Here is a 24,901-nt window from a genome sequence, read left to right as displayed (position 1 = left end):
TATGGTATAAACTTGGAGGAAAACTGGATTTAATGATGTTCACTGATTCAGATTGGGTAGGAAATATTGATGACAAAAATAGCACAGGTGGAGAAGCTTTCTTTCTTGAAAAAAGGTTGGTTTCTTAGACAAGAAAAAAGTAGAATTGTACATCTCAATCCACAACAAAGGTTGAATATATTGCAGTAGCAGTAAATTGCTCAAACATTGTGTGGTTTAAACAATTATTGGAAGGTATGAAGCAAGAAATCAAAGAACCTGTTGTTATGTTTTGTGATAACACAAGTGCAATTAACATCTCCAAGAATCTAGTGATGCATTCAAAAACCAAGCATATTGCCATAAAGTATCACTTTGTTAGAGAATTGGTATAAGAAAAGGAAATAAGATTGGAATATGTCCATATAAAGGAACAAATTGCTGACATATTCACAAAGCCTTTACCTAAAGTTGCATTCTTGTATCTAAGAGGTAAGTTAGGGGTCATTCCCCTATCTGAAGCTCACTAAAATAAAGTTCTAGTGATGCATCAACAGAAACAAAATTGAAGAGCTATCAATTGATGCAACAAACAATTGAAGACATAATCAGTACATTAGGTATAATGCTACTCAGTTGTTTTGAGTTGTCTTTGACATATGTTGTCAAAGAGGGAGAATATACTGTCATATCTTTCTAAAATTTGCAAAATAATAAGAGTTTGTGCAAGAGGGAGAGATTATAATGAAAGAGGGAGTTTGTTGTATTTGAAAAAGAAAGTGAAGTATTCTGTCAGTAAAAGATTTGTTTTCAAATTTCATTCTGCTATGACATATTGTGTCGCCATCAATTCCAAAGAGGGAGATTATTGGATACAATTGTTCAAATTTTGTGTTGTTTTTGATGTCACGCAAATGTCATATCAATCATTAGATAGTGTCTACTAAGCTCAAAAGGTTGGCAAGGCAAAGGACAATGTCTATCGAGCTTAGAGGGTCAGCAAGGCAAAGGACAACATCTATCGAGCTTAGAAGCTCAGGAAGGCAGAGGACAGTTTCTACTAAGCTCAGAAGGTCAGCAAGGCAAAAGATAGTGTTTACTGAGCTCAGATGGTTAGTGAGGCAAAATGATAGAATCTACTGAGCTCACTTGGTCATTAAAGAAAATGTGGCAGAAATAATTCTTACCGAGCTCACTTGGTCATCAAAGGGAATGTGGCAGAAGTAGTTCTTACTGAGCTCTCATGAGGGAATTTTGTTCTTACCGAGTACACTCAGTAGCCAAAGGATTTTACCAATATTGCAATGTTAACCGAGTCAAGAAGGTTAACTTAGGAAATTTTTGGAACCAGTATTTATTAAGCAGGGTCGACCAGTAAAGGATTTTATTATTTTATAAAATAACATTTATTTATTTAGAGTAATATCTGTAGTCGACTGATGTATGGTTAATTGGTAAATGTAACATGTAAATGAGCTGACTTGACAATCTAAATGGTATAAGAGCTCAAGTTGCAAATTCTAAGTGTGTGGAAGTGTGTGGAATTAATGTGATATGAAGACTAATTATTGTGGAAGCAAATTTGAAGGATGATCAGAGATCATTGAGGAGCAGCAAAGCCATATTTGATCAAGGAGGATCTAATGATGCTGAACAGAGACCTGTAGCCAACAAATTTAGTTGCATCTTGTTCAGGTCAATTCATTGTTGCTTTCTAACTATTGTAGTAGTGATTTCAAATCTCTTAACAGAGTTGGTTTAACAACTATTTTGTAAATCCTTTAACAAGGTGACAATTTGGTTGAATTGTTCTAAAAACCTCTAGCAAGGCCACTCCTAATAGGGTGATTAAATCCTCTAACAAGGTCACACCTAATAGTGTATATTGTAACCTTTAACAAGGTTGGCTCCTAATAGGGCTCACTTCAGAAGAGTGAAAAATTGGTGACTAGTTACTTGGTGGTTTTTCCCATATTGGGTTTCCACGTTAAATTTGGTGTCTCTCGTGTTCATTTTATTTTCAGTTGCATGCATGTTTTCTTGAAGACAAGTAATAGTTTAATTTACCAAGTTACAATATTTTTGTTATGTTTACTAAGTATCAGCAGTAACTAGATCTTTAAGACATCTAAGGGATCTGTGGATTAATTTTTGTAAGTAACTGATTCACCCCCCTCTCAGTTACTCTACCTTTAATTCCAACACTTGCATCATGTCATGATTATTGGATATACATGTAAGACTTTAACTTAGGGAAAAACTCACCCAAGACCAAGGAACTCAAGTACAAGCACAACAGTAGATGAAAAAATTATGATCAGAATGATGATATGATATTCATTCAATATATATTGATATGAATTGATATGAAAGTACACTAGAAGTGCCTATATATAAAGGCCTCTAGAATGCTTCTAGAATGCCTAGAAATCAGCATACTGATAAGTCATACAACCAAGCACATGTCCACAAAATTTGGGTTATCCTCCATTAAGCATGGGAGTAAGTGTGATGATGTGAGGATAAGCTTACAAATGTGTAGCACGAAAAATTATGTTGTTGACACCATGTGCTAAATTAGGAGTGTGAATAACTGTGTTGTCTGCATGAAAACTCAGTTAATGATGCAAACTCCAGTGTTGTAGACACCATGTGTTGAATTAGAGTTGCTTTCTCCAGTGTTGTCAACATGACAATTCATAAGAGTATGCAAACTCCTAAGTGTCTCACCAAAGAAATAATAAAATAATGCATTAACCTAAGTCAACTTAAGTAAAGCGTAATAAGTAAATACTTATTTACACCCAACACCCTCCCTTAAGTGTAACTTAGGGGAATACATTTAAGCTTATGAAAGCTAACATGAAATGCATAATGGGTCTCGGCTACTAGGCCATGTTAGGTACCCATGTACATAATGAAATGCAATCTCTCATAAAGTGGAGAAAGAAGGAAAACCTCATGGGAAAAACCCTCCCCCAAAAAGAGAGATGAAAAGATAAGATGCATGGATGGATGGAGTAATCAAGACCCCCCATTACAACATATATCAAGTATATACAATAGAGAAGAAGGAAAAAACCCCATAAGAGGAAAAAGTCCTCCCCATAAAAGAGAAGAAGAAGGAGACAAGGTAGTCCCCCACCCCCCCAAATGTAGTGTGTTGATTAGTGAGAGATGCTCCAATGTAGAAGTTGATTCATGAGCATTGAATAATGTTCCTCCCCTTTGGAAGAAACAATGGTAGAGGTATAGGTGAGATGCTTCCCCTATGTGTAGAAAGAATCTAGATGATGAATGGTGTCTCAGAAACCTGCTTAACTATCCTTGTGTCAATGTTGATAGGTGACCCTTCCAATACTGCTAAAAACAACAATGTTAGATCTAGCAAGGATGGATTTAGAACATGCCCCAAAGAACCAATTTTCTCCTCAAATGATAAAGAGACCTCCTACAACTACTATACATAGGAATCCACAATCATATCAACCTGTGAAGATTGATCATGTAGAGAATGGACAAGAGGGTCAAAATGAGCCCTTGCAACAACTAAAGAAGGATTTTTTTTTATCAAAAAGAAGATGTATATCATCAATGATGTCTCCCAAATCTACTATAGATGACTTCATGAATAAACTTAAAATATCTATCAAGAATTCATCACCTGATGTTGGAGCTGGAAGACTAGGTGTACCTTGCTATTCTAAACCTATTACTATGGCAATATGTGCATGTGGAATTTTTTTATGTTGTGACCTCTTCCTATATCTATCAATAGGACCTCACATAACTAAATTTGTTAAAGCACTATTGTCAGTGTCATGATTAGTTTCCATAATGCATGAAACAGTCTACTCAACAAAGAGAAGATGAATGTGATCAATGATGTCTCCCACATCTTCAATGTGAGACTCCATGAATAGACCTACAATATCTAGAAGGAAGTCATCCCATGAAGCTAAAGTAGGAAGACATGGTGTTTCATGTTGCATTGAATTAGAAGCATATATGGCTGGAACTGGATCAATAGTATCAACAGGAGCATCAAGAGGTGTTATCTCATCTAGAGTTGGAAAAAACCAAAGCTAAAGCTACTAAAGATAGAATGTCCTCTAGAAATGGAGGGACTCATGGATCTCCATATGCTTCCCAAAGAGCCATCTAAACATCATGAGGAAAAATTTCCATAAGAAGAGGAGCAAAAGATTCCTTACTCATACTTCTATACTTAAAGCAAATAAGAAGATGAAGATATTTGAATAAAGGTGGTATCTTTGAATATAGAGAAATAAATACTTCCTTATGTTCTTTTAGATGATCAAGCATCAAAGCACTCCATTTTTTATAGTTCCTCAATGTCAACTTTGGTCTTATACTAGACTGACATATGTGACAAGACTCCATGAGATCAATTATGGACACCTCCAAAATGAAGAAATAAGTAATTAACACCTTCTAATTTATGATTTGGGAACCCTATAGCCACTTGCCAATTTAGAGCCTATTTCTAAAAGTAGTATTTCTATCCATAAAACCTATAATCTAATTGTAGATCTAGAAAGTAGACCAAAAAAATGCACTTTCAAAATTTTTTTTTGATTATGTGTCCAGATGAGCCCGTATTAAGCATTTGAAGTGGAAAAAGTTGAGATTTGCGAGTTGCAAAAAAATTAAAGAATAGAGATCTCAAACCACCTACACAAATGTGTAGATCATGAAATTTTACCCCAAAACTAAAAAAAATTCTTGCAAAAAGGAGTCCATATGAGGGAGATATTGTTGTTTAAAAATTGTTGTTGTAATTGTTTTCTTGAATCATTGTTGTTGCCCCTCCAAAAAACAAATGGCTCTAGATTTGGCTTCAAATGTCTGATTTGGATGAAACAAAATCTGATCTGGGCATTTTTAACCTTCTAAATATGATGCCAATATTTGATTATCACTTGCAAGCTCCAATATTTGCCTGCAATAAATCTCTCTTACTAGCCTAATAGCCAAAAAAAATCCAGAAAATAATGCAGATTCAAAAAAAATAGTAGAGATTCAAATGATAAAATATGCAAATCTAAAATTGGAATTTAGAGATCTGAAGTGATCATACCAATTTTGCAAATTAGGCCTTCGAGTGTCAGTTTGCAAAAAAAATTTGCCTCAATTTTGATTATGGCCCAATATAGGCAAATTTATAGTCAATTTTCATCGAATCAACATTCTAGATGCAATGGCAAGGTCCATTTTGGCTCTAGACACTCCCAATTTCTATAGATTCTTTGGATCTGGGTCAAGGTGCTGAAGCAACAATGGTCTCAAATAGCTATGTGAAGAGAATCTCCCCAAGCTTTGATACCATGTAAGAATTTTCTTTAGGAATAAATTCACCCAAGACCAAGGAACTCAAGCACAAGCACAACAGTAGACCAAAAAAGTATGATCAGAATGATGATATGAAATTCATTCAATATATATTGATTTGAATTGATATGAAAGTACACTAGGAGTACTTGTATATAAAGGTCTCTGAACACTTCTAGAATATCTAGAAATTAGCATACTAATAAGTCATACAACCAAGCACATGTCCACCAAATGTGGGTTTTCTTCCATTAAGCACAAGAGTAAGTGTGATGATGTAAGGATAAGCCTACAAAGGTGTAGCATGAAAAATTATGTTGTAGATACCATGTGCTAAATTAGGAGTACAAATAATTGTGTTGTCTACATAAAAACACAATTAATGATGCAAACTCTAGTATTGTAGACACCATGTGTTGAATTAGAGTTGCTTTCTCTAGTATTGTCAACATGACAACTCATAAGAGTATGCAAAGTCCTAAGTGACTCACCAAAGAAATAATAAAATAATGCATTAACCTAAGTAAACTTAAGTAAAGTGTAATAAGTAAATATGTATTTACACCAACAATACATAAAAGACCATATAAAGAGAAGAAATACACAACCTATCACAAACAAATTATAAGTCCTACATTAACTAATATCCTAAACACACACACACACTCAAACCAAAGGTAAAAATATGAATCAATAGCTATCAAGAACAAATGAACATAATTAAAAAAACACCCTTAGTAAGTCCTAATACATCCAACTTGTTGGGATTATAGATGGACTAATTGAGAGGCGGGGGAGGGGGGAATTAGTTACTACAAAAATAATTTCACAGATCCCTTAGATGTCTTAAATAATTAGTTACTACTGATACTCGGTAAACAAAAATGTTGTAACTTGGTAAATTAACTTGTTACTAATCTTCAAGGATTCATGCATGCAAAAGCAAATAAAATGAACATGAGAGACACCAGATTTAACGTGAAAATTCAATATGGGAAAAACCACCAAGTAACTAGCTACCAACTTTCACTATTCTAAAGTGAGCCCTGTTAGGAGCCAACCCTATTAAAGGTTACAATACACACTGTTAGGTGTGACCCTATTAGAGGATTTAATCACCCTATTAGGAGTGGCCTTGCTAGAGGTCTTTAGTACAATTAAACTAAATTGTCACCTTGTTAGAGAATTTACAAAATGGCGGTTAAACCAACTCTGTTAAGAGATTTGAAATCACTGCTACAATGATTAGAAAGTAACAATGAATTGACCTGAATAGGATGCAATTGAATTTGCTGATTACAGATCTTTATTCTGCACTATTAGATCCTTTTTCAATCAAATATATCTTTTTTGGTCCTCAATGATCTCTGATCATCTTTCAAAATTTGCTTTCACAATAATCAGTCATCCTTCTCATTCATATTACATCAAATCCATCACTTGCGCTTAGAATTTTCAACTTGACTTCTCATATATACCATTCAGATTATCAAGTCAGCTCATTCATAAGTTATATTTACCAATAAATCATACATCAGTTGGCTACAAATATTACTTTAAATAAATAGATGTTATTTCATAATCAATGAAATCCTTTATTGGCCGACCTAGAAATAATTTCTTAAGTTAACCATCTTGACTTGATTAACATTGCAACATCTGCAAAATCCTTTGGCTACCAAGTTAACTCGATAAAAACTAAATTCCTTCACTATCCATGAGATCTTGGTAAGAACTATTTTTTCCATATTTCCCTTTGATGACCAAGTGAGCTTAGTAACAACCAAATTTCTTTGTTTAACCTTGAAAGCTCAGTAACAACTGTCTGCTCAAGGTATAGATTGAGAACACTTGGTAGACACTATAAACCTTCTTTACTAACCTTCTGAGCTCAGTAGACTCTGTCTTTTGCCTTACTAACAATTTGAGCTCAATAGACTCTATCTGATGACTAATATGACATTTGTGTAACATCAAAGACAACACACAATTGAACAATTGTATCCAACAATCTCCCTCTTTGGAATTGATGGCAACACAACATGTCATAGTAGAATGAAATTTGAAGGAAGGTCTTTACTGACAGAATACTTCACCCTCTTCCTCAAATACAGTAATCTCCCTCTTTCATAATAATCTCTCCCTCTTAGACAAACTCTTATTATTTTTGCAAATTTAAGAAGGATATAACAATATACTCTCCCTCTTTGCCAACACAAATCAAATGAATATCATTGTACCTGATGTACTAATTCATATGTAATGTCTTCATTACTTTGCTACATCAACTGATAGATCTTTGATTCTTTTCGTGTTAATGCATCACTAAAACTATATTTTAGTGAGCTTCAGATAGGGGAATGACCTCTAACTTACCTCTTAGATACAAGAATGCATCCTTAGGTAAAGGCTTTGTGAATATGTCAACAATTTGTTCCTTTGTATGGACATATTTCAATCTGTTTTCCTTTTCTTGTACCAATTCTCTAACAAAGTGATACTTTATAGCAATATGCTTGGTCTTTGAATGCATCACTGGATTCTTGGATATGTTAATTGTACTTGTGTTGTCACAAAACATAACAATAGGTTCTTTGATTTCTTGCTTCATACCTTCCAATAATTCTTTGAACCACACAATGTTTGAGTAGTTTACTATTGCTGCAACATATTCAGCTTCTGTTATGGATTGGGATGTATAGTTCTTCTTTTTATTTGTCCAAGAAACTAACTTCTTTCCAAGAAAGAAAGCTCCTCCACTTGTACTCTTCCTATAATCAACATTTCCTACCCAATCTACATCTGTGAACATTTTTAAATCCAAATTTTCTCCAAGTTTATATCATAATCCATAATCTTCAGTTCCCTTTATGTATCTCATGATCCTTTTGATTTCCATCATGTGATTTTCTTTTGGTTTTGCTAAGAATCTTGCTACAATTCTTACAACAAGAGAAATGTCTAGTCTTGTGTGCACTACATATTGCAACTTTTCAATCATAGATCTATACAATGTCTGATCCACTTCCTTTGATTCATCATCCTTGGTAAGTTTCAATCCAATACACATAGGAGTTCCAACTAGTTTGCAGTCTTCCATAGAAAACTTTTTCAATATCTCCTTAATGTATTTAGATGAGTGATGTAGATACCATTCTTACTTTGATGAATTTGAAGACCAACAAAGAATTTGATTTCTCCAAACATTGACATTTCAAATTCTTTATTCATTTCTTCTTAAAATTCTTTTTAAAGATCATCATTTCCTGTGAACAAGGTATCATCTACAAATATTTCTACCAAAACAATCTTATTATCTAGTCCTTCCTTTACGTACAAACTACTGTTGTCATTAGTTCTTTGAAAACCAATCTAAATAAGATAGTTATGTAGTCTTTCGTACCATGCTCTAGGTGCTTGTTTCAGACCATACAATGCTTTATGCAATTTGCAGACCATATCCTTCTTGTCTAGATCAACAAAACCTTTAGGTTGTTCAATGTAAACCTCTTCATCCAATATGCCTTTGAGAAATGCTGACTTGACATCTATCTGATAAGCTTTGACTCCTTTGTATGCAGCATATGCAAGTAAGGTTTTGACACCTTCCAATCTTGCAACAGGAGCAAAAGTTTCTCCATAGTCTACACCTTCTTCTTGAGAGTATCCTTTGCATACTAGTCTAGCTTTGTTCCTTGACACCTTACCATCTATTGTGGTGTCCACAACACATGCCCCATTCCTCACTAGGAATGGGGACTCCCTGCTTTCTTTTAACTCCTAGACTCACATTTTGAGAGTTCGGAGAAGAAATTTTTGTTAGAGTTTGAATTTTAAAGTCAAAAATCAAAAAATTACAAAATTTTTTTTTTTTTTGAAAAAACACAACAAATATATATAAATATAAATATATAAATATATAAATATAAATATATAAATATATAAATATATATATATATATGTATGTATATATCAAACGCATGTGTGACAAAGGGCTACACGGGCCACCAAGGGTAGTGCACGTGGTTGAAGCACTGCAAACATCCGAGCATCGTGTGCAATAAAGGTCATGCACATGCCACCAAGGGCAGTGTGCGCTCGAGCGCCAAAGGCCACGCATGTGCTCCAAAGGGTCATGCGTGCCAAAAGGCCCCATGCATGCTAGAAAGGGTCATGCGCACCATAACACATCTGATGCTCACCTATGCATACCGCGCACTCCATGCATGTGAAATGACACCACACACATTTCAAATGTGTGCACACCAAAGCACGCCACACATGCACTTCATACACTCCATGCGTGCCACAATTCACTGCACAACTAGTTTTTAGTGTTTTTTTATTCTAATGTCATTAGGGTGTGTCTTAATTAAGGATTTTCATCTCTCCAGACTAATTTTTGCTTCTTTTTGTAGGTTAAAAAGGTATCCTCAACTTGTCAGGGTCATAACTTTTGACTCGGAGCTTGAAATTTAGAACTGTTTACACCGTTGGAAAGAAGAACTAAAAATCTAATTTTAGTCCCTAAAATAGTGAGCCTCTGGCTACCCAAATTTATAGACCAATGAAAGTTTCAACTTGAAATTTTGAGCAGAAGACCTCCAAAAAAACCATTTAAAAATGACTAGAAAAATTTGCAAAAAAAATATGAAAATGTTTCAAACATTTGATCATCTAGATCACTTGGTTTCTTGCTAGGAAGGATAGGGCAATTGGAGAGAAGAAAAAGGTCGAAGATACAGAGGTTGGACACATGAAGTGGAATAGGTTCCTCATCTTATGCAGCTATTAATGGCAAGATTCAACACAGGTGCTTTAGGATTTTAGATCGAAGAAGTAGAAGGAATTCAAGTTTATGAAAGTGATTGGCTATAAAGAGGGTATAAATCATCAAAAATAGGCAAAGAATATATACAAAAAGTGATCTGAAACCCCATTTTAGCAAAACCCAAAAACTATTTTCAAAATTAACAACTTTGATTTTTTGGTGATTTGAGTTATTGAGGTGTGCAACTCCGTAGGTACGCAGGTCCGTAACTTTGCATTTTTTGAGCTTCATAGGTACATAGGTCTGTAGCTCCACATTTTTTGAGCTTTGCAAGTACACAGGTCTACAACTTCACATTTTTGAGCTCTACAACTACGTAGGTCTGCAGCTCCACATTTTTTAGCTCCATAGCTCTACAACTCCACAATTCATAGATGCATCGATAGTTGACTGCTAGTTCAAAAAATAACACTTTCCATGCATCAAGAGTGCATTCTGATAGAAATTTAACTCTAACACATGCCTAGTGAAGGGCCAGTTTTCTTTTTCTTACACCTCAATGCACTTCCACTTTGACTGATGGCCTCCTCCTACTTTCTCTCTTACTTCTTCTTTGTTTTTGACATGTAAAGGACTCATGCATCCAATTAATGAATAAAATATGGATGGAGTCCCTCTAAGCACCAGTTAGATTGTTAGTTTGTATATATTTAGTTTGTTTTAATATTTTAAAAGCATTTTATTGCATCGAGATATCTCTCACTCTCAACACAAATTGAGGAGACAATTTCTTATAAATACCCCATTGTAAAATGTAAGAAGGGCCACCATTATTATGCAATAAAATTATGCTTTTGGTGTTAGCATTTGGAGTGTAGTTATTTTGCCTAAATGTGTCATTTTTTTGTGAATTTTATTCATGAGATTGTGATTAAGCCAAAGCTTTATTGCATTGTTTCTGGATGTGTGATCTTTTAGTTCTAGTGTTTGCTACAGATATATGAATTTTGTTGATGTAATGAGCTTGAGAAGAGATCACCTGATTGTGTCTACATAGCTTTTTGTCTCACATGAGAGCACTTTCTGTGGCCTTGTGATTTGATGAAAATTAAAACATCATTTGATTTGTTAAAGATTCTCACTGACAATTGCATCAATAGATTCTAGGAAGCACTGCTCCTATTTTCATTGGTTTTCTATCAATTTCTTCGAAGGTTTAACTTGCAGTGTGTTGTGTTCTGTAGCTTATGTCCATTTAGGAATTTCAATTTCAAGTCATTTGATTTCATGTTATTTTCTTTTAGTTTTGTTATTTTCTTTGTTAACCCCCTGTTAGAATAGGACCTCATAGTAGCTACATTGTTAGAGTTGCATTCATTGAAAAATAGAAAATACAAAAAATATTGTTCTTTTGGTGTGATATTTTGAGACAGCAAATAGATTTACTTCAATTCTAAGATAAAAGATTTTTTAGAACTAGCAAAAGCCTCCTTGTGAACACTCACATTTATCTTCTACTGAGCAAATTTTGGTACGTCACAAGACAAATACTGAACCTTGGAGCAGATCCTTAAAAATATTTTCTTTTCAAGAGAGGAATTATGCAATGGATTCATGTCATTGACCTCATGCAAAATGAACGCCCAACACCATCTTCATTTAACTTGTTTATGAATACCCACTTAGTTCTAATCACATTCTTGTCTTTAGGTCTAGGTACAAGAGTTCATGTTTTATTTTTCTCTATCTGTTCTATTTCTTTATTCATAGCTTCAATCCAACTTTCATTTTCTAATGCATCTTTGACATTTCTAAGTTCAAAATCAGCAAGTAAACAAGTGCTTTTCAACTTACTTCTTGTCATTGTTCCTTCTAATTTATCTCCAATGATCTAATCTGGTGCATGATGCTTCTTGACATACTTGGCTAACACAGGCTCCTTGTCTTTTGTGTGACTTGCATTGTTATCCTTCTGTGCTTCAACTTCTAGTTCTAATTTTGGTTTTTTGAGCTTGGTAGGTGTTGATTCAGTAGCTTCTATTTGCAACTCGAGTTCTTGCAACTCAGTAGGTATTAGCTCGATTTGAACTTCCTGCAAATCAGTTACTGAAGACTCAGGAGTTGAAGATTCCTGATTGATAGGTGTATTTGGCATTCTATTAGGTTTAATGTAAACAAAGCTCTTGTAATCTTCAGGTTCCCTTTTGCTTTCTTCTTTCGTTCTTTCTGCAAACTCATCAACTTTCACATGTGCACTTTCTATGACTTTATGAGTAGATAAATTCAAACATCTATATGCTTTTCTTTTGCAAGAGTATCTTAAAAATACTCCTTTATCACTTTTTACATCAAATTTACCTTTTTTAGATTCTTTCAAAATGTAACATTTGCTTCCAAATACTTTTAGGTAACTTACATTGGGTTTGTAGCCATACCATAACTCATAGGGGGTTTTGAATGAGTCCTTTTTCAGTTGTTCTTGGTTCAAAGTATGAACTGCAGTGCTAATAGCTTCCTTCCAGTATTTGATAGCAATGCTTTTCTCAATCATTAAGGTTCTTACACAGTCCATGATAGATCTGTTCCTTCTTTTTGCTATTCCATTTTGCTTAGGAGTTCTAGGTGTTGAAACTTGTCTTTTGATTCCCCTTTCAATGCAAAAGTTATTGAACTCATGTGAAATGAATTCACCACCTCTATTAGGCCTTAAGCATTTCAGTCTTTTACTTGTTCCCTTTTCTACTCTGGCCAAATACCATTTAAATTTTTTTCAAATGCCTCTGATTTCTCTCTTAGGTACATGACAGTCATCAATCTTGAATAATCATCAACAAAAAGAATGAAAAAAATTTCACCAGTATAACTTTCAATGTCAATAGGTCCACACAAATCAATATGCACAATTTCTAGAATTTCTTCAGATTGATAGTTCTTGCTTTTAAAGCTAGTCTTTCCCATTTTGCCAATTTTACAATTCTTGCATAAATCAACCTTACGTTTCTTTATGTTAGAAATGCCTCTTACTTTCTTGAATTTACTTATTTTTACCAAGTTGTCAAAGTTTACCTGACATAACCTCCTATTCCATAACCAACTTTCTTCAACTTGAGCAATAAAACGTGAACATTCACCAAGTTCAAGATAAAACAAGTTACCTTTTGTTTGAGTTCTTGATCCAATCAGCTTACCTTTGCCATCCAACAGTCTTACTTTTCTATGCATGAATTCTACTTTAAATCCATTATTGAGTAGTTGTGCCACACTCAACAGATTGTGCTTTAGTCCTTCTACCCAATATGCATTATCACATACAAGTTCCCTGGTCAGTGAGATTCTTCCTTTTCCTTTTATACAACAAGGTTCATTGTTACAAAATCTTACACTGCCACCATCATAGTCTTCAAAATGTTCAAACTTAGTTTGATCACTAGTCATGTGATGAGAACAACCACTATCTATAATCCATGTATCATTTCTGCTCATATGATAAATGAGTGCCATTTCTTCATCATTATCAAACTCATCTTTTACAGCAATGTAAACAATTTCATCTTCTTCTTCATCAATAGAATCATTAGAATCTTTAGCCATGAAACATGTTTTCCTACCTTTATCTTTGAATGATTTGAAGTCTTTCTTGCCATTGCACTTGTGACCTTTCTTATCATCTTGTTCTGCTTATTTGGGCACCTAGCAACAATATGTCTAATTTCTTCACAAGAAAAATAAATTAGAGGAACTTTACCTTTGTATTTCCCTTTGCCTCTTGAATATTTTCTTGCTAGCAGAGCTTCAACTATGTTCTAATTCTTCATCACTATCTGATTGAGGATCCTTTATCTTCTTGCCTTTTTCTTTGGCTGAAAGCTTGGCTTCAAATGTTGATTCAATGTATTTGGCAGCTGGAATATAATTATCATAGTTGTCTAGCTCGAATGCAGTAAATCTTCCAACTATGGCCTCTAAATTTATCTTATGATTTTCTTCACATCTTCTTTCTTGAATTGCAGAGACTTTGATTACATAAATAGGAAGTAGAGTTCTAAGAACTTTACTTATAATTGTCTCCTCCTTGATATCTCCTCCAGATGCTTTGATTGCACTAACACATGCTTTAACTCTTTCAACATATTTTGCAATGTTTTCATCCTCTCTCATCTTCATTTGATCAAATTGTCCTCTCAAACTTTTTGCTTTGGCTCTTCTTACATTATCATCTCCTCCATAGATTTCTTTCAGCTTGTTCCACATTTCAAAGGCAGTTTTGCAATCCTTGATGTCATCAAATTCTTCATAACTCAGAGCATATGTTATATCTATCATCATGTTGTTTTGAGTCTTCTTTTCAGCAATATCATTGACAGATAATGTACAAGCAAGCTCTACATATTTTTCATCAAGGTACTTTAGTCCTAAATCACCAATATAAGCCAGATGAAGTCTCATCAATCCCTACCATGCTGAGGAGTTGTCCCTGTTAGGTCTTGGAATTTCTCTCTTGTAAGACATCCTGATCTTTATCTTAGATTCTTAAAATCTTTTCTAGAAAGCACCAAGAGCTCTGATACCAATTGCTAGGATTATAGATGGAGTAACTAAGGGGGGGGGGGGGATCAGTTACTACAAAAATAATTTCACGGATCCCTTAAATGTCTTAAATAATTAGTTACTATAGATACTTGGTAAATAAAAATGTTGTAACTCAATAAATTAACTTGTTACTAATCTTCAAGGATTCATGCATGCAAAAGTAAATAAAATGAACACAAGAGAGACCAGATTTAACGTGGAAACCCAATATGGAAAAAACCACCAAGTAACTAGCTACCAATTTTCACTCTTTTGAAGTGAACACTATTAGGAGCCAACCTTGTTAAAGGTTACAATACACACTGTTAGGTGTGACCCTATTAGAGGATTTAATCACCCTATTAGGAGTGGCCTTGCTAGAGGTCTTTAGAAAAATTCAACTAAAATGTCACCTTATTAGAGGATTTACAAAATGGATGTTAAACCAACTCTGTTAAGAGAATTGAAATCACTACTACAATGATTAGAAAGTAACAATGAATTGACCTGAATAGGATGCAACTGAATTTGTTGATTATAGATCTCTATTCTGCACTATTAGATCCTTTTTTGATCAAATATATTTTTGCTGCTCCTTAATGATCTCTGATCATCCTTCAAAATTCACTTTCACAATAATTAGTCTTCCTTCTCATTCATATTACATCAAATCCATCACTTGCACTTAGAATTCACAACTTGACTTCTCATATATACCATTCAGATTATCAAGTCAGCTCATTTATAAGTTATATTTACCAATAAATCATACATTAGTCAGCTATAGATATTACTTTAAACAAATAAATGTTATTTCATAAATCAATGAAATCCTTCATTAGCCAACCCTACTCAGTAACTACTGCTTCCAGAAATAATTTCCTAAGTTAACCATCTTGACTTGATTAACATTGTAACATCTACAAAATCCTTTGGCTACCAAGTTGACTCAGTAAGAACTAAATTCCTTTGCTATCCATGAGAGCTCGGTAAGAACTATTTCTGCCATATTTCCCTTTGATGACTGAGTGAGCTTAGTAACAACTAAATTTCTTTATTTAACCTTGAAAGCTCAGTAACAACTGTTTACTCAAGGTACAAATTGAGAACACTCGGTAGACATTGTAAACCTTCTTTACTAACCTTTTGAACTCGATAGGCTCTGTCTTTTTCCTTGTTGACCATCCGAGCTCAGTAGACTCTATTTGATGACTAATATGACATTTGTGTAACATCAAAGACAACACACAATTGAACAATTTTATCCAACACAACTATTCTTACCTCTAAGGGATACAAAAAAACATTAAGTAAATCCCATACCATTGGAATATACAACCTATAATATCTGTAAGCTCCAAGTGCAATACCTTCCACATACACAAGTATAAGCTCGCATTGCATAGGTAATGTCAATTATGAAATGAATCCACTAACAACATCACATATAAAGTCTGACCATATAATATCAAGGAATATCACAATGATACATACATTCGACCCACATAGCTAAATAATATAACAATATGTCACTACCCTCTCAAATTATATGAGTGTGAATCCCATGAAAGAAACCATCTAATGAAGAGAGAAAATATATTAACCAATAACCCACAAGATCAACTCTCATAATAAACATAAAATACTCTTCCATCTTATCTACAACCAAAATAATAAATGGGTAAAGGAACTACCATGTCATCTCCTAAATGAACATAATCTATTATCACATAGCTCCAACTAATCCCAAAACCATTGTAATGTGAAACTAAATATCTAGAAAGATAACCAAGACCAAAGAGAGAAACATTGAAAATCAAAACTTCTAGAATTTCCTTCTACATAAACCTATAAATTCATACTAAACAAGAAGAAATAATCAAATCAAAGCTTATTTAGTCCCTTTAACCAAACCAACATATATATCATGTAATCAACATGATGCAAAAGCAACCTGGGGTAGTTAGCAATACTGCATGTGGGAGCATCAGACTCATATTTATGGACTTATGGCTTGCATGGTTGGGGATGTGTTTGAGGCACATCGAGGAACCTTTTCCTAAGTGTGCATAAATATTGGAGCAATTATGTTGGATTTAGAGCCTTTTTGGTGGTTTTTGGTAGTGTGTTCCTAATTTCCTAGACAAACTTTGGAGATTGTATTAATGAGGTTTAATCTAAGGGAGTTGGCATGTGCACTCTTGGATTTGGTTAGTTGGATAGCATGTGGGCCTATGCATAAGGGTGTGTACTTTGATGTTCTCATATGAGTTAGTTATGCATTGTAAACTTGAGGCTTTTCCTAAGTATTTAGTTATTTGATGTATTTATTATTAGTTGCCAAGCCAACTTGTGGCTTGAGGGTTTATTTAATGTGACTTGTTAGACTAGCCTATGGATTGGTTTAGTATAAATAGTGGGTCTTTTGATTTCTTGATTCATTCATTAATCATGGAGTAGCTAAGAGGAGCAAAGTTTAGCAAAGCTAGTAGTTAAGTGTGGGCTTGGGAAACAAGAAGGTTTATTGGTGGCTTGTAAGCACAAATTTAGATTACTCTTGGGGTTTCTACTAGATTTATGTATGGGCTAGTTGGAGTTTGGATCTTATGAGGCCTTATAGAATAACTATTTTGATTTTTTCATATTTGGTCATAACTAGGAAGGCCTTACAACCTGGCATGTTGGATGTTAATCTATTGATTCTATTATAAGAATATGTGAAGTCTCGAAGTTATTATTTTTCTTTCACTACATGGTTATTTTCTAGGGGCTAGGTCATCTCCTTTAGGGATACACTTTCCTTTCATTGCATCAAGGGGTATCAAAGAAGGTTGATCTATGCATTGTTGTTTTGGATTTGTAAAGATCTTGGGAAGATACCTCCAAGAATATTAGACCTTAGGGAGATTGCAGATCTTTGCAATGTTGGGGAGACTTTAGAGAAGGTTAAAGTGGATTTCAGATCTAAGATGGAGTTGATGAAGAATTATAAGGTTGTTGAGATTATGAGAGCTATATCTAGTGTACCTAGGAATGTAGGTATTAAATATGGTTATGAGGAAGCTTATAAATAATTGAAGGTTGTTGGATCTAGTGGTGGAGACAAAACTAATTGCATGGTTCCATAAATGTGGAAGATAGAGTTATTCAATTGGATAGATTTGGAGCGCAATTAATGTTGAAGTATAAGATGGATATTTCTAGTTTCTCAAGTACTTTGAATCCTAAATACCTAATTTATTGGATTGGGGAGTTGGAAGAATAATTTTAGTTAGAGGATATTGGAGTCCCACTAAAAATGAGGTTTGTACAAACTAAGTTAACAAGATTGTTGCATTATGGTGGAAAAAACTACAAAAAGATAAGATATAAAAAGGAGAAATGAAGATCACTAGGTGGAGATTGATGGTTACAAAGTTGAAGGCTAATTTCATTTGTGTTGATTATGAACATGAATTTTTTAAGAGGTTGCAGAAGTTGAAAAAGAAGTATATGTCTATGAAGGATTATACTGAGTTATACAAGTTGACAATTTAGTCTAGACATAGAGAAATTTCTAAGGAAAAGGTGGATAGATATCTTAATGGCCTAAGATTCAATATTCAAGATCAGATTGGTATGTTGAAGATTGACTCAGTTGAGTATCTATTAGTATGCTTTGAGGGTAGAAGAAAAGTTGAAGAGAAGACATCAAGGTAATTCTTGAGGGAAGGAGAAGTAGGATCACTTGGTGAAGAACAAACAAATTGTTGAGTATGAACCAAACCTGTTGAGAACAAGAGAAGAATAAATAGAGGTGAATTAAAGGGTACTTTCTTCAAATATGGTGAAGGACATAGATCTTTTGAATGTTCCTATAAGGCTAGTGATAGAAGAGTTGCTAAGGTTAATGAGAATGTGGATTCATTGAATGAGCCTAAGTATGAGGAGGAGGACTTGCTAGTTTGGCAAGTGTTGTTTGGAAAAAGGTACAAGAACCTTTTCAAAGGAGGAATTTTTTCTATACTTTTTTCAAGTTTGGAGGTAAATGTTGGGAAGTGATTGTGGATGGTGGTAGTATTGATAACCTATTTGTTAAAGAGATGGTTTAGAAACTTGGTTTGAAGAGAGTGAGTATCCATGTCCTTATGGGATGACTTAGTTGCAAGATGAACATATTGGCAATATGTCCAATCAATCAGATAAGGTAAGTTATGGTTGTCATTTATGGCAACATATTTGCTTTGCAGATTAGCCTCATTCAGTTGTAGAAGAAAATTGTCTAAGTATCAGAGAGTGTTATAGTAGTAGGATAGTCTTGATGATAAGAAAATATTCCCTTAGAATATTCTCTTGCATAGTTGACCAAAGATGCATGATGTCATAATGATGATGTATACTGATGCGCATGTCTGTATAGTCAACTGAGTTTGAGTTATGAAGGAATTAGTAATGTAGTAATGACATAGCACAGAATAGAGCATATTAGTAGAATGTGTTTAACAACTTGATTTATTGTTTTGAGTTATAATTTTTTGTTGAGCCAACTTTGATGATGTCATATGAGCTGACTAAGGAAGAATTTACTTTAAAAAATTGTATAAGTAGGAACTTCATTTGCAAAGTTAAGTGGATAAGGACTATGATGATAATAATGAGTAATCAGTGATTGTAAAGTTGATATGATCTTGTGAAATGAGAGTAACAAGTGAATGTGACATTGTGATATATGATGCAAAGAATTGTTATGCAAAGATATGATGTAGTTTGATATGTGCATAGTCAGTCTTGTGTGAAGAATCATGGATCAAAAGATTTGTGAAGTACAACAAACAAGTCAATATTGTATGTATACTTATATCTTGAAGAACTTATTTTAAAGTTGCATGTTAGGGCAGTGGGCTCTTCTTGCACACATTTCTATATGGTTTACCAACTCCTAACAGGGTTGAGGCTTCTAACAAGGCCTAGTCTCCTAACAAGAACTCAAGACACTATACATGCTTTATAGACTCCTAATAGGGTAAATATCCTTAATCGGATTCTTTATATAGTGAATCATCTAGTGAGTTTCATCCTCACCAGAGTTTTCCCTTGGTTAGGGTTTCCCTAGTTAACAAAATATGGTGTTATGATCTCTCTTTGTGTATGGTTGTTAACATTACTCAGCATTATTGGTTTATTTTATTATGCACATGTTAAAGTAACTAATAATATTCAGTTGTGGATAAAAGGATTGAAAATACTAATTCAACCCCCCCCCCCCCCCCCCCCCCCCTTCTTAGTATTATCTATTTATAATAGAACATGCTTTAGACTTAAAGGAGAAATGTCTTGTGAATTTTTAGATTGGAAAATATGTTGATCAAGTGTTATGTAATATTGTGGACATGAATAGTTGTCGCATATTACTCGATAGACCTTGAAATTATGATTTTAGAGTAGTTCATGATTTTATCAAGAATGTGTTTATTGATGAGAAGGGTGGTAGGAAGAATTCCTTAATTTATTTGTAGAATGAAAAGCTTGGTAGAAAGAACTTGAATTTTGGTAAGCGAGTTGAGTTGAAGGATTCTCAATGGTTATAAATAAGTATGGGAAATAGATTTTTAGCGCACCAAAGATACATGTGATAATGAAAGTTGTAGGAAAGGGGTTGCAGAAGTGGAAGAAAGGTAAGAGTGTGAAAATTGATGTGGTAGAGGAAATGTATGCGAAGAAAAAATTTAGGTTTTGTGTACTAAACCCTAAAATATGTTCTTCTAGTTGTTAAGACTATCTTTTGTTTGCACCTAGGGTGTTTGATGTAGGAGCATATTGAGGTAGTCATAAATCCTATGTGCAGGAGCGTTAGGATCATATTTGTGAACTTATGGCTTAGGAAGTTATGGATTTTTTTGAGGCACATTGGGGAACCTTATCCTAAGTGTGCATAAATATTAGAGAAATCATGTTGGAGGGCTATTGGTAGTGTGTCCCTAATTTCCTAGACAAAATTTGGAGATTGTATTTGCTAGCTTTGATTTGAGGAAGTTGGCATGTGTGCTCTTGGATTCAACTAATTGGATGGCATGTGGACCTATTCCTAAGGGCTTATACTTTGATGTTTTCATATGAGTTATACATTATAAACTTAGAGCCTATCCTAATTAATTAGTTATTTCATGTATTTAATGTATATTGCCAAGCTCACTTGTGGCTTTAGAGTTTATTTAATGTGACTTTCTAGGCTGACCTGTGGCTTGGTTTAGTATAAGTAGAGGGTCTTTTGATGTCTTGAGTCATTAATCAAGCATGGAGTAGGTGAGAGGAGAGAATTTTAGTAGAGCTAGTATTTAAGTGTGGACTTGAGAAACAAGAAGGTTTCTTGGTGGCTTGTGAGCACAAGTTTAGATTCTTCTTGGGGTTTCTACGAGATTGATGTCTAGGCTAGCTAGAGTTTGGATCTTGTGAGCTCTTATAGAACTACTATTTTATTTTTGCTTTGTATTTGGTCATAACCCAAAAGGCCTTACAACCAAGCATGTTGAATATTTATCTATTAAATCTATTATTATAATGTGTATTATAATTGATCTGAATCTCCAAATTATTGTTGTTCTTTCGTTGAATGGTAAATTTTGGGTGCTAGTTCATCTCCTTTGGGGATACAACTACCTTGCACTACATCACAACATGTATGCAAGCATCTCATAACCAAGAAGATCAAAGAAAATATCCATACAAATACAAGAAATAATTGGGATGAATCATAATAAATAGTGAGCATGTTATGAAGGAAAATAAGTCACCAAATCAAATGTCATTGATTTATTAGAAATGTGCCCAAAGAATCACCCTCAAACCCAATTCGTATTAGCAAAACCGAAAAGAATGAATGGGTGTTAATGCAAGATCTAATATTTGAGGATGGAATATCATTTAGGGATGAGTTTCTTTGATATTAAGATGCATATGATATGTAAAATCATATGCAAATGTAATTTAAATGAATTTGATGTTATGAAAAAGAAAATAAAATTAACAAGATGTAATAGTAGATCTCATGTATAAAACTAAGTGGAAGATGGAAATAGAGAGGATGAACTTGCCTTGAAGGAGGGAGAGGTAAAGTGAACTTTAGACCTTATTTTGACTATTAAAATGTTGTCAAAATCAAATAAGGTTCTCAAATTGAAATTTAATGCCTATAACTTCTATCTATAAAAATTATAGATCAAAAGGATATTGTCGAGAAAGTTAATCTAGCCTAGAAAACTTGACCTTGTCCTGATGACTCCAAATCTCATAAGATCTATAAAGAATCTTCAACCAATTCAACAACTCCTAGTTTCTAGATCTGAAACTCTAAAAATATGCTCTTTCATGTAAATTAAAGAGGAAAAATTGTGTAAAGGGATTTTCCTTATTCAATCCCTTGTATGGAAATCAACCTTGAAATGAAATAGAAATTGTACAAGAAAATAAATATAAACAATATAAATACCATATTTACCTTACATGAAGAAACCTCATATATGAATGTACTAATCAGTCAAATCCATGAAGATTCTTGAAAGATGTTCTTGGAATGTGTTGTACAATCATGTATCTTCCTTCACAAATTCATAGATTTAATGAATCTATTCTTGAAATCTTGAATAGAGAAGAATAAAGGATGTATGGATATTCTTTCTATCTTTTTAATTCCTCTACTTTACCTTCATGGGAGAGAAATTTGTGTCAATGAAAGAAGTTTTTCTTTCCTCAATGGGTATAGAAGGAAATAAAGACTTGGAGATCTTGTGTTTGGATTCTTTCCTTCAAATCTTAAATCCAAAATCCCCAATTTCAAAACAATTGAATGTTTTATAAAGAGCTTATACTTGCTATGGTTGAATGTATATTATCAAAATGAGAGGCCTTGATGGCCTTTTATGATTATTTTAGGATTCAATATTGTTAGTTTGAACACAAATAAATATTTGGAAGAAAAAAATTTACATTGGGTTTAAAGCCCACTTAAATGCAATGCCCAGGGACAAGGCCAACTTGGTCAATGTGGTCCTAAATTTGCTAAATTAAAGATTGTTCTAGGTTAGGAAATGTAAAAAGCTTTTGGGGAAAGAAAATTAAAGATGTAGGAAACTAAGTGTAAAGACATTTGGATCTTAAAATCACGAAAAATGAATCTAAAGGGTCCTAAAGCCACTAATAATGGGTGTTACATTATTAGGATGGTTCAGCTAATAAACCATCTCCCAAACTCAAACATAATGATGTTGAATAAAAAAAATTATGCAAGGAGATAGTCAATGCCAAACATCTCTCAAAATGAATCATCCATATCTAATAATCACAATATCTAAGATCTATATCCATGAAAATTTAAGTTTAAACATAATGCACCTAAAAGGAACAATGGGAATTACCTATCAATTAGTAAGTTATTAAGTAGACCAAAAGTGGGAAATGATGTTGCTAAACTAGATATCTTAATCATTATGACTCATTTAAGAAAAATATCTAATGAAGTCCATACAAGGTGAATTCTCATCGATCTTCTCATTATAACCATCAATCATCACAGCATATGTCTTTAATAACAAGAAAATATCATCATCACATTAATTTACAAGCATACATGAGCAACTTTAATAGATCAATACAGGCCAAAATCCAAATGCAACACAACATTATCATGAATTATCAATAAAATGATCATGTACTCAATATAAAGAAACCAAGCCAAGATCAATGTCAAAGATCCAATCATGAAATCAAGAACATAAAAGTGACAACATTATCTAACCATTTCCTCCTAGGAGATAACATGCTCTAGTTGAACATATCGAATAATTTGTATCTAGTCACATCTCTATACCAAAAATCAAGAGTAAGTAATGACATAATAGAAACCATAATTAAAATATAAAATGAATACATAAAACTACACCTTAATCAAGGAATTATTGAGTACTCTAAGATTTCAACATATCAAATTATATATAGATGTCATCTCTTACTAGAGAACAAAAAAATGTCAAAGATGATTTTATAGCAACAAGATCTATGATATCCTCCAACATATGCAATAAAAAAGATATCCACCATCCAATGGTTGATCCACATCACTACCAAAAACTCATATTGAGTAGTGATAGTGATTCACACATGACAATATGATTATGATCTCCTAAATGAATATCATTTAGGTCTATAGATACAAGTGATATGTCAATAACATTAAATGAAATTAATATCTCTAAACTAAGACATCACTATCAAATGCTCCCATTAAAAATTAAAATTAGAGAATAACCAAGCTATCATGATATTTTGATAAAAAATCATGCTATAAGTTGCAACACCAAATACTTAGGTACTATAAACTTCATAAGTTGTCTCATCTCGAAAAAACATATCAATGCACAAAGGACCATAAAAAACACCAACTAATAAAGTCTACAACTCCAGTGAGTCAAGTTTAGTGGATATAAATAATCAACATCTTATTAATCCCACTATGATCCACATCTAAGTCATCTTATTAAAATAAAATATTTTAGTAAGGGTGGAATATCCATATAATTGCATAACTTGTAGATTCAGATATTGAAACATACTAATTAATCATCATGCTAGCAACCTAAAAATGAGATATTAAAGAGAGAAAACCTATTAATCAAATTACTTGAATACTAAATCAACTTTTGATTTGATTTTATAAGCATGTCTACAATCATATCCCATAGTCAAGGAACCAAATAAGAAAAAAGGATATAAGTAACAACCTCCTGATATCTAACCAAATTGTCACCAATTACTAAAAATATTATTATGTCATATTAATTCAAAACATGCACTTGCATACTTAATTCCATAATCAATGTTAAGGTTCTAATTCCACTCAACTATTACCCACATGTGACTCAAAGTCTCATGTCATATCTTGAAATAGAAGGAAATTTGTGTACCTATCACCATCAAAACCAAACTCTAAAAAAACCTATAAACCTATTCCAAGAAGAACCAAATCTAATAATACTTAGTATCATCATAAATATAAAAATATGTATCTTATTAAGGTACCATGTCTTGAATTAACTAAATGTGCTCACACTTATACCCCAAATATAATGAGCCAACAAGTGAAAAAATATACACACAAATCTCCATAATCATCAAACTAGTAAAATGAAAACACCATGAACTAGTTGATTGGGCATGATCTCCAATACCTATTTGAAGTTAAAACGTTACATTGGACGC

The sequence above is a fragment of the Cupressus sempervirens genome, chromosome 8 (assembly GCF_028749045.1).
Source record: "Cupressus sempervirens isolate cs-2001-9-10 chromosome 8, ASM2874904v1, whole genome shotgun sequence".
Classification (NCBI taxonomy): domain Eukaryota; kingdom Viridiplantae; phylum Streptophyta; class Pinopsida; order Cupressales; family Cupressaceae; genus Cupressus; species Cupressus sempervirens.
Note: the sequence above shows the minus strand (reverse complement) of the source record.